This window comes from Schistocerca piceifrons, chromosome 6, assembly GCF_021461385.2.
Source record: "Schistocerca piceifrons isolate TAMUIC-IGC-003096 chromosome 6, iqSchPice1.1, whole genome shotgun sequence".
Classification (NCBI taxonomy): domain Eukaryota; kingdom Metazoa; phylum Arthropoda; class Insecta; order Orthoptera; family Acrididae; genus Schistocerca; species Schistocerca piceifrons.
In genome coordinates, this window is record NC_060143.1 from 222,531,517 (window position 1) to 222,544,024 (window position 12,508).

A 12,508-nucleotide genomic window follows, 5' to 3' on the forward strand; every position below is an offset into this window, starting at 1 on the left:
TACGAGGCGGACAAATTGTCCGGTAACACAATAGAAGAAGCGTTTCACAGAGTTTTGGAAAACTAGGCACCAGATAAGGTGGAAGAGATTGGTAACGCTGTTTACGAATTCAGAAATTCTGAAATCATCGTACGAAGTCGGAACAAAGCGAGTATTCAGCATGGTGTGCAGAATCTATGAATCTGGAGACATATCACCCATCCAATCCTAAAGACAACAATGCCAGATAAGTACGGAAACTACTTCACAATCAGATTCGCATGTCATGTATCTAAGTTGTTGCCCAGAATAATTACAGAATAATGGAAAAGGAAACTGAGGTTTTGCTCGATGACGATCATTTTGACTTTACGAAAGGTAAAGGCAACAGATAGGAATACTGACGTTGAGCTTAATAATGGAAGTACGACTTACGAGAAATCGAGACATAGTCATAGTTTTTGTCGACCTAGGGTAAGCATTCCATAATGTAAAATGGCAGAAAATGTTTGATATTCTCAGGAAAGTACATGTAAGTGGTAGGGAAAGACAGGCAATTTTGAATTTGTACAAAAACAACTGCGAGAATGGATGATCAAAAACAAACTGCTCGTTTTATAAAGTGTATATGAAATGATAGTCTTTCGCCCTTTTGTTCAAGCTTTACATCGAACGAGCAATGGTGGTAATACAAGAAAGGTTCAGGAGCGCAGCTGAAATTCAAGACGAAAAGAAATCAACAACAAGATTCTCTGATAACAGTGTCATCCTCACTGCAAGTGCGGAAGAAGTGCACGACACGTTTAATGAATTGCTAACGAGTATAGAATATGAACCGAGAGTAAACGCTGTGTACTGAGATTTAACCGAATTACAAAATTAATGGATAGTTGTAAAAATGAGATTAGCGATAACCTCGTATAACATCAAAATTGGGGACGACGAGGTAGTCGAAGGATGCTGCTGCCTCGGAGGCTGGATAACATATGGAGGACGAAGCAAGGAGGACATGAAAAGTAGTCCAGGACAGGCAAAGTGACTTTTATGGCTATAAGAAGCCTACTAGTATCAAACATTGGCCTTAGAGGAAGAAATTTCAAAAATGGTTCAAATGGCTCTGAGCACTATGGGACTTAACTGCTGAGGTCATCAGTCCCCTAGGACTTAGAACTAACTAAACCTAACCAACCTAAGGACATCACACACATTCGTGCCCGAGGCAGGATTCGAACCTGCGAACGTAGCGGTCGCGCGGTTCCAGACTGTAGCGCCTAGAACCGCTCGGTCACCCCGATGTACTGTAAGAGGGAAAGCTAATGTAAATAGGCTACTTATATTCGAACGTGTGAAAATTCATGGTTGCCTAACGTCTGCCCTAAGCACACTAATGCTGAATGCAAATGCAACGGTTTGATAGTAAATTCATAGCGTGTAAACGTAACGGAATTTTAATATGATATTCAAGTATAAATGTGCACATAGATATTTGTGACTGTGGGAGACAGTGCTAACATCTACGCTATCGTGCTCTATTCAACAACATATTCTACATTTTAACAATGGCGACAGATGATGAAGAAGAGTAGCACCAAATCGTCATAGTTAACCAGACATGAAAATTGGAATGCATTATTCAAATCTGACAAATTTCCTTAGCATAGTATAAAAAAAGGAACATTTGTTCGTCACTTATCACACATGGTTCTTGCTAGAATGAGGATAAACAGGACTGAAGATATGACTAACCAAAGTTAACGAAATCTAAGCTTACTTAAACTGCGTTCCAAAAAACACATTATTCTCAGATACTACAGAGAACACAACTATAGAAAGTCCTATATACATTTGCCACGAATGCGATGGTTTTGAAGAATTAAAATAAAAATGGAAACTGATCAAAACTGAATGAAACAGATATTACTTATGTTACCACTTAAAACAATAGTCACATGTCATGAGATATAAATTCTACCGTCTTCAGTTGCGTGAAACCAAACGCCTTAGGGACTCAAGCAGCCGTATTATACGCAAATCAGTGAAATTAGTAATATTTTGGCTTACGGGACGTTGAACTCTGAACGCGGTTCAGTCAGCGACGTCAACATTAAATTAATTAGCAAAATTGACATCGATGACGAAAAATAAGAAGGGGTGTAAAAACCAAGTGTGTGGTGAATTCTCGCTCTTGTGCCCTGAAGCAGAACATCACCCGCGCATTGTAGTCCCAGCTGTGACGAAGTCTGTGGCACTTATCGTCCCAGCAAACAGCCGCTCCCTGGGGAATACAGCACGCTAGCGTCCGCAGCTCGTGGTCGTGCGGTAGCGTTCTCGCTTCCCGCGCCCGGGTTCCCGGGTTCGATTCCCGGCGGGGTCAGGGATTTTCTCTGCCTCGTGATGACCGGGTGTTTTGTGATGTCCTTAGGTTAGTTAGGTTTAAGAAGTTCTAGGGGACTGATCACTATAGATGTTAAGTCTCATAGTGCTCAGAGCCAAACACGCTAGCGACAAGCCGGACAGTGTCCCAGCGACCAGTCTGTCCCTCGGCAGTGACCACACCTTAAGCCGCCAGTTACTCATGGGACCGGCAAAATAGACATCACCAAGAGGTTGTCATAGAATTGCTACATCAACTGCCGACCGAGCCAGGTGGCGCAGTAGTTAGCACACTGGACTCGGATTCGGGAGGATGACCGTTCGATCCCGCGTCCGGCCATCCTGATTTAGGTTTTCCGTGATTTCCATAAATCGCTCCACGCAAATGCTGGGATGGTTCCTTTGAAAGGGCACGGCCGACTTCCTTTCTCGTTCTTCCCTAATCCGATGAGACCGATGACCCCGCTATTTGGTCTCTTGCCCCAAACAAACCAACCAATCCACTGCAGAGGTAAAGTATCCTCTCGGGCAACCGCCAGCACTCTTTGAGCAGTCCCTGAGCACTACATGATGACGGAAAAGTGCGAGCGTGAATTTAAAATGGAGTGCACGAACCTTTCGTTCGTTATTGGATCCTTTCATTACGTTTGGAGCTCAACTTTGCATGACAACTCGAAAAGAAACCAGTCGAAGCGTTTGAGATTTGATTCTATAGAAGGATGTTGAAATTTAGGTTGACTGATACGTAATAGGGATGTTCTCCGTAGAATCAGCGTTGGCAGGAATATGTGGAACATATTTAGAAGGATAAAATGACGGACACGTGTTAAGATATCAAAGAATGACTCCCATGATAGATGAGGGAGCTGTAGGGGAAGATAGAGATTGAAATTCATCCAACAGATAACTGAGGACACTGCTTGCGAGTTCTACTCTGAGGTGAAGAGTTCGGCACTGGAGAGAGATTCGTGGGGGGCCCGCACTAAACCATTGAGAAGTCTGATGGCTCAGAAGGAAAAAATCTTAACGGGACTTGGCAGATTGAGATATTTTAGGCTTCGAGATAGATCGTCGAATCATTTGCATGAGCGACATAGGAAGATCAACCGACAGGTGTTGTGTAACTTACGGAACAAGTGGTAACGAGATGGAGAATGTGTCAAGAATAGAAAGGGCAGGTGATATGACAGCAGGACCGATTGGTAATTGTTGAAGGGAGGGAATGTTCGAAGTTACGCAGCAATAATACCGTAGTAAACCCTGTAGTGATACAAAACACTTTATACTTTGGGCGGCTACAGCTGTGGAAATACATCTTGAGGCCGCGTGGAGTGGTTGCGCTGTTTGAGGAACCATGTCACGGACTGCGCGGCCCCTCCCGCCGGAGGTTCAAAAATGGCTCTGAGCACTATGGGACTTAACTTCTGAGGTCATCAGTCCCCTAGGACTTAGAACTACTTAAACCTAACTAACCTAAGGACATCACACACATCCATGCGCGAGGCAGGATTCGAACCTGCGACCGTAGCGGTCGCGCGGTTCCAGACTGTAGCGTCTAGAACCGCTCGACCCGCCAGAGGTTTGAGTCCTCCCTCGGGCATGGGTGTGTGTGTTGTTCTTAGCATAAGTTAGTTTCTAAATTAGTGCAAGTAGTGTGTAAGTCTAGGGACCGATGACACACACACACACACACACACACACACACAAACACACACACACTCACACGCAGTACATCTCGATAAATGAAGAACAGAGACAGTTGGTAAATAAACCTTTATTAAATATGCGTAGATCTGTATTTAAGCTGGCTAGGTCGCATAAAAAGTCATACAGAAGGTGGAGAATGACTTCATTGATCACGAAGGATTATTTCTCTTTGTCAGAAAACCAAGTTGAAAGGTGGTACAGTGGTGTGTCATCTCACGTTACGTACACAACTGGTTACGCCCTTGTCCTTGTGCTACCTTTGAATTAATGTGAAATGTAAACAAAATTAATCTGATTAAAAAATTTAATTTATAATATTTCTTTCGCACTCTTGAAGATAAAGAGATGTTTGCGCTTGATTTCTTATTTCTATGTGAAAATTTAATGTCAAACTCAGAAAATTACTGAGAAAGAAGAGCAAACAGTTTTTCTCTAAGACCAACAAACGACATTTATGTAAACACAACAGCTTCTCTAGGAACAAAGTGTGGCATCCTCAGTGTTGACAGCCTTTACCTGTGCCAGTAAAAAAATGATAAATAATGCGAAATTTCCCTCTAGCATAAAATTAATTCATGTTTACTCAAGGAAATGAGAGCTAAGTAAACATTTTAAACATCATATTCGGTCATTTTAAATGGTAATTAGTAGCATTTAATTATTTTTTAACTCTCACAAATTTTTGGTGTAGATCATACTTTCAGTTTCTAAAAGAATCCAGAAGCTTAAGACAATATTTTGATCATGAAACATATGTTACTAAAATTTTATTTAATAGTGTCTGCAAATGACTATGCTTAATTTATCAATGTTTTCAAGTGCTATTGCCATTTCACATAGAAATTTACATTACAAAGTGTTTTACCAAATATATTGATGAATTTTGGTAGTACACCTTACTAAGAGGACATGGTTTCACTAATGGCTGTCATTAGTGCTGAAAATAGCTACTGAGAGTCTTTATCGCTTAAAAAACATGTTAATATCTTCAAATTTTTCTCACTTATTGCCAAGTCAGAATTGTTAATGATTGTAGTGGAAGTTGGACTTATTTAGTAATCGTTGTTGTTGTTGTTGTTGTGGTCTTCAGTCCTGAGACTGGTCTGATGCAGCTCTCCATGCTATTCTATCCTGTGCAAGCTTCTTCATCTTCCAGTACTTACTGCAACCTACATCCTTCTGAATCTGCTTAGTGTATTCATCTCTTGGTCTCTCTCTACGATTTTTAACCTCCACGCTGCCCTCCAATGCTAAATTTGTGATCCCTTGATGCCTCAAAACATGTCCTACCAATCGGTCCCTTCTTTTTGTCAAGTTGTGCCACAAACTTCTCTTCTCCCCAATCCTATTCAATACTTCCTCATTAGGTATGTGATCTACCCATCTAATCTTCAGCATTCTTCTGTAGCACCACATTTCGAAAACTTCTATTCTCTTCTTGTCCAAACTATTTATCGTCTATGTTTCACTTCCATACATGGCTACACTACATACAAATACTTTCAGAAATGACTTCCTGACACTTAAATCTATACTCGATGTTAACAAATTTCTCTTCTTCAGAAACGCTTTCCTTGCCATTGCCAGTCTGCATTTTATATCCTCTCTACTTCGACCATCATCAGTTATTTTGCTCCCCAAATAGCAAAACTCCTTTACTACAAGTGTCTCATTTCCTAATCTAATTCCATCAGCATCACCCGATTTAATTTGACTACATTCCATTATCCTCGTTTTGCTTTTGTTGATGTTCATCTTATATCCTCCTTTCAAGACACTGTCCATTCCGTTCAGCTGCTCTTCCAAGTCCTTTGCTGTCTCTGACAGAATTACTATGTCATCGGAGAACCTCAAAGTTTTTATTTCTTCTCCATGAATTTTAATACCTACTCCGAATTTTTCTTTTGTTTCATTTACTGCTTGCTCAATATACAGATTGAATAACATCGGGGAGAGGCTAAAATCCTGTCTCACTCCCATCCCAACCACTGCTTCCCTCTCATGCCCCTCGACTCTTATAACTGCCATCTGGTTTCTGTACAAATTGTAAATAGCCTTTCGCTCCCTGTATTTTATCCCTGCCACCTTCGGAATTTGAGAGTATTCCAGTTAACATTGTCAAAAGCTTTTTCTAAGTCTACAAATGCTGGAAACGTAGATTTGCCTTTTCTTAATCTTTCTTCTAAGATAAGTCGTAAGGTTAGTATCGCCTCACGTGTTCCAACACTTCTACGGAATCCAAACTGATCTTCCACGAGGTCCGCTTCTACCAATTTTACCATTCGTCTGTAAATAATTCGCGTTAGTATTTTGCAGCTGTGACTTATTAAACTGATAGTTTGGTAATTTTCACATCTGTCAACACTTACTTTCTTTGGGATTGGAATTATTATATTCTTCTTGAAGTCTGAGGGTATTTCGCCTGTCTCATACATCTTGCTCACCAGATGGTAGAGTTTTGTCATGACTGGTTCTCCCAAGCCTGTCAATAGATCTAAAGGAATATTGTCTACTCCCGGGGCTTTGTTTCGACTCAGGTCTTTCAGTGCTCTGTCAAACTCTTCACGCAGCATCTTATCTCCCATTTCGTCTTCATCTACTTCCTCTTCCATTTCCATAATATTGTCCTCAAGTACATTGTCCTTGTATAAACACTCTATATACTCCTTCCACCTTTCTGTCTTCCCTTCTTTGCTTAGAACTGGGTTTCCATCTGAGCTCATGATATTCATACAAGTGCTTCTCTTCTCTCCAAAGGTCTCTTTAATTTTCCTGTAGGCAGTATCTATCTTACCCCTCGTGAGATAAGCCTCTACATCCTTATATTTGTCCTCTAGCCATCCCTGCTTAGCCATTTTGCACTTCCTGTCGATCTCATTTTAGAGACGTTTGTATTCCGTTTTGCCTCCTTCATTTATTGCATTTTTATATTTTCTCCTTTCAACAACTAAATTCAATATTTCTTCTGTTACCCAAGGATTTCTTTTAGCCCTCGTCTTTTTACCTACTTGATCGTCTGCTGCCTTTACTACATCATCCCTCAGAGCTACCCATTCTTCTTCTACTGTATTTCTTTCCCCCATTCCTGTCAATTGTTCCCTTATGCTCTCCCTGAAACTCTCTACAGCCTCTGGTTTAGTCAGCTTATCCAGGTCCCATCTCCTTAAATTAGCACTTTTTTGTAGTTTCTTCAGTTTTAATCTACAGTTCATAACCAACAGATTGTGTCAGAGTCCACATCTGCCCCTGGAAATGTCTTACAATTTAAGACCTGGTTCCTAAATCTCTGTCTTACCATTATATAGTCTACCTGATACCTTTTAGTATCTCCAGGATTCTTCCATGTATACAACCTTCTTTTATGATTCTTGAACCAAGTGTTAGCTATGATTAAGTTATGCTCTGTGCAAAATTCTACCAGACTTCTTCCTCTTTCATTTCTTCCCCCCAATCCATATTTACCTTCTATGTTTCCTTCTCTCCCTTTTCCTACTGACGAATTCCAGTCACCCATGACTATTAAATTTTCGTCTCCTACCTGAATAATTTCTTTTATCTCATCATACATTTCATCAATTTCTTCATCATCTGCAGAGCTAGTTGGCATATAAACTTGTACTACTGTAGTAGGTGTAAGCTTTGTGTCTATCTTGGACACAATAATGCGTTCACTATGCTGTTTGTAGTAGCTTACCCGCACTCCTATTTTTTATTCATTATTAGGCCTACTCCTGCATTACCCCTATTTGATTTTGTATTTATAACCCTGTATTCATCTGACCAAAAGTCTTGTTCCTCCTGCCACCGAACTTCACTAATTCTCACTATATCTAACTTTAACCTATCCATTTCCCTTTTTAAATTTTCTAACCTACCTGTCTGATTAAGGGATCTGACATTCCACGCTCCGATCCGTAGAACGCCAGTTTTCTTTCTCCTGATAACGACGTCCTCTTGAGTAGTCCCCGCCCGGAGATCCGAATGGGGGACAGTTTTACCTCCGAAATATTTTACCTAAGAGGACGTCATCATCATTTAATCATACAGTAAAGCTGCGTGCCCCCGGGAAAAATTACGGCTATAGTTTCCCCTTGCTTTCAGCCGTTCGCAGTACCAGCACAGCAAGGCCGTTTTGGTTAATGTTACAAGTCAATCATCCAGACTGTTGCCCCTGCAACTACTGAAAAGGCTGCTGCCCCTCTTCAGGAACCACACGTTTGTCTGACCTCTCAACAGATACCCCTCCGTTGTGGTTGCACCTACGGTACGGCCATCTGTATCGCTGAGGCACGCAAGCCTCCCCAACAACGGCAAGTTCCATGGTTCATGGGGGGGTTAGTAATCGTATGGTTAACGAAAGCATGTCCAATTGGACGGGCGATCTTGTGCTAAACTGTCGCAAGATACAGGTATTCGTCGGAAAGATATAAGTGTTGGTTTTTCCGCGCGCTGTTGGAGAGTGGAGTAATAGAGTTTTAATGAGAAGGTGGTTCGGTGAACCCTCTCTCAGTCACTTAAGTGTGATTTGCAGAGTAGCCACGTAGATGCGGATGTAAGGGACTGAAGTAGTATTGTCTGTTTTAAATGCATTAGACTCGCACTCTCTTCTATTCATATTCGTGTTGAACTTTGAATTGCTGTTGTAATATCGTAACAATAAAGTGGGGTTCAAACTGATATTTGTTTCTTTCAATCTCCGTGAGATGAATTCCGAAAACTTTTCTATAATTTAGGTAACACTTGTACGACCAACATTACTGCAGACTTTATGGAAATTGGAGGTACTGTACATTCAACACAGTTGGTGTTACATATTCCCTGTGTACTGTCGGGTGGAATAGCGAGCAACACAATTAGAAAAAAATATTTGCTCTAGTCTGTATTGGTGCAGTCATTTTGTCTTGTGACTAACTGTCCGAGAACAAAGTACCGTAGTCAGGTGATCCCTAGTAGATGTGTGCCCTGATGATGGTACTTGGTAGTGGTCTGACCAAATAACAGTGCAGCTATGTATTAAAATAAATATATTTTATTACAAATAGGTTACCACTGTATTGTTACCACTGTATTGTTAAAGCAGACACAGGGGGACTGACCACTAGATGTCACAAGCTATGAACCCAGCAGTGAGTAGGGGAGTATTGTGTTGTCAATATAGAAACATTAACAGTAACGAAATGGACATCTCTAAAAGAGCACAATAACAGAAGTTGGTAAGAAAAACATAGGTACAGCGAGAGTAAGTGCTAGCAACACATGGGTAACAGAAGAAATACTTCAGCTAATCGATGAAAGAAGGAAGTACAAAAATGCTCAGGGAAATTAAGGAATACAGGAATACAAGTCACTGAGTAACGAAACGCATGGCAAATGCGGGGAAGCTGACACGAAATGGCTTCGTGAAACAAGTGAAGAAATCGAAAAAGGAATGATTGTCGGAAGAACTGACTCATCATATAGAAAAGTTAGAACAACCTTTCGTGAAATTCAAAGCAAGAGTGGAAACGTTAAGAGTGGAACGGAAACTCCAGTGTCAAATGCAGAAGAGAGAACGGAGAGGTGGGAAGAGTACACTGAAGCCCGCTGTGAGGGGGAAAGACTTGTCTGATGACGTCACAGAAGAAGACACAGGAGTCGATGTAGAAGGGATAGGATGCAGTACTAGAAACAGAATTTAAAAGAGCTTCAGAAGGCTTAAAATAAGGCAGAAGCTATAGATAATATTCCATCAGAATTTCTAAACTCATTCGGGGAATTGGCCACAAAACAAGTGTTCACGATGATGTATAGAATGTATGACTCTGGCGATGTATCATCTTACTTTCGGGAAAATATCATCCGCACAATTTCGAAGACTTCAAGAGCTGACAAGTGCGAGAATTATCGCGGAGCAAGATTAACAGTTCATCCATTCAAGTTGCTGGCAAGAATAATATACAGAAGAATGGAAAAGATAAATGAGGATGTGTTACATGAGGATCAGTTTGGCTTTAGGAAAGGTGAAGGCACAAGAGAGGCATTTCTGACGTTGCGGTTGCCAAACTAAAGGAAAACCAAGAGACGGTCATAGGATTTGTCCACCTGGAAAAAGCGTTCGACACTGTCAAATTGTGCAAGATGTTCGCAAATCTGAGGAAAATAGGAGTAAGTTATATGGACAGAAGGGTAATATACAACGCGTACAAGAGCCAAGAGGAATTAATAAGAGTGGAAGAAATGGTTCAAATGGCTCTGAGCACTATGTGACTTAACTTCTGAGGTCACCAGTCCCCTAGAACTACTTAAACCTAACTAACCTAAGGACATCACTCACATCCATGCCCGAGGCAGGATTCGAAACAGCGACCGAAGCGGTCGCGCGGTTCCAGACTGTAGCGCCTAGAACCGCTCGGCCGGCAAGAGTGGAAGACCAACAACGAAATACACAGATTGAGAAGGGTGTAAGGGAAGAATGTAGTCTTTCGCCCGTGCTGGTCTATATATCGAAGAAAATGATGGAAATAACAAATAAAGTTCAAGAGTGGAATTCAAATTCAAGGGGAAAGGGTATCAGTGATAATATTCTTGATAACATTGCTATTCTCAGTGAAGGTGTAGAAAATTTACAGGATCTGCTGAATGATGTGAACAGTCTATCGAGTACAGAGTATGAACTGAGAAAATATCGAAGAAAGACGAAAATAACAAGAAGTAGCAGATATGAGAACAGCGAGTATCTTATCATCAGAGTTGCGGATCACGAAGAAGATGAAGTTGGGAAATTCTATTACCTACGGAGCAAATTAATTCATGACGGGCAGAGCAAAGGAGACAACGATTGGCAAAAAGATCGTTGCTGGCCAGGAGAATTCTACTAGCATCAGTCACAGGCCTTAATCTGTGAAAGATATTTCTGCGAATGCAACTTTGGAGCACAGCACTGTATGTTACAGGGCTATTACAAATGATTGAAGCGATTTCATAAATTCACTGTAGCTCCATTCATTGACATATGGTCACGACACACTACAGATATGTAGAAAAACTTATAAAGTTTTGTTCGGCTGAAGCCGCACTTCAGGTTTCCGCCGCCAGAGCGCTCGAGAGCGCAGTGAGACAAAATGGCGACAGGAGCCGAGAAAGCGTATGTCGTGCTTGAAATGCACTCACATCAGTCAGTCATAAGAGTGCAACGACACTTCAGGAAGAAGTTCAACCAAGAGGCACCAACTGCAACTGCTAACTGCATTCGGCGATGGTATGCGCAGTTTAAAGCTTATGGATGCTTCTGTAAGGGGAAATCAACGGGTCGGCCTGCAGTGAGCGAAGAAACGGTTGAACGCGTGCGGGCAAGTTTCACGCGTAGCCCGCGGAAGTCGACGAATAAAGCAAGCAGGGAGCTAAACGTACCACAGCCGACGGTTTAGAAAATCTTACGGAAAATGCTAAAGCAGAAGCCTTACCGTTTACAATTGCTACAAGCCCTGACACCCGATGACAAAGTCAAACGCTTTGAATTTTCGGCGCGGTTGCAACAGCTCATGGAAGAGGATGCGTTCAGTGCGACACTTGTTTTCAGTGATGAAGCAACATGGTGAAGTGAACAGACACAATGTGCGAATCTGGGCGGTAGAGAATCCTCACGCATTCGTGCAGCAAATTCGCAATTCACCAAAAGTTAACGTGTTTTGTGCAATCTCACGGTTTAAAGTTTACGGCCCCTTTTTCTTCTGCGAAAAAAACGTTACAGGACACGTGTATCTGGACATGCTGGAAAATTGGCTCATGCCACAACTGTAGACCGACAGCGCCGACTTCGTCTTTCAACCGCACTTCCATCATGATGTTCGGCATTTCTTAAACAGGAGATTGGAAAACCGATGGATCGGTCGTGTTGGAGATCGTGATCAGCAATTCATATCATGGCCTCCACGCTCTCCCGACTTAACCCCATGCGATTTCTTTCTGTGGGGTTATGTGAAAGATTCAGTGTTTAAACCTCCTCTACCAAGAAACGTGCCAGAACTGCGAGCTCGCATCAACGATGCTTTCGAACTCATTGATGGGGACATGCTGCGCCGAGTGTAGGAGGAACTTGATTATCGGCTTGATGTCTGCCAAATCACTAAAGGGGCACATATCGAACATTTGTGAATGCCTAAAAAAACTTTTTGAGTTTTTGCATGTGTGTGCAAAGCATTGTGGAAATATCTCAAATAATAAAGTTACTGCAGAGCTGTGAAATCGCTTCAATCATTTGTAATAACCCTGTAGTGAAACATGGACTTCGGGAAAACCAGAACAGACGAATGTTGAAAATTAGGAAGGAATGAGGAGGTTCTCCTCAGAATAGGCAAAAAAAGGATATATAGAAAAAAACTGACAATAAGAGGCGACAGGATGGCAGGACATCTGTTGACACATCACGGACCAACTTCCTTAGCACTAACGGGAGCTTTAGAGGGTAACA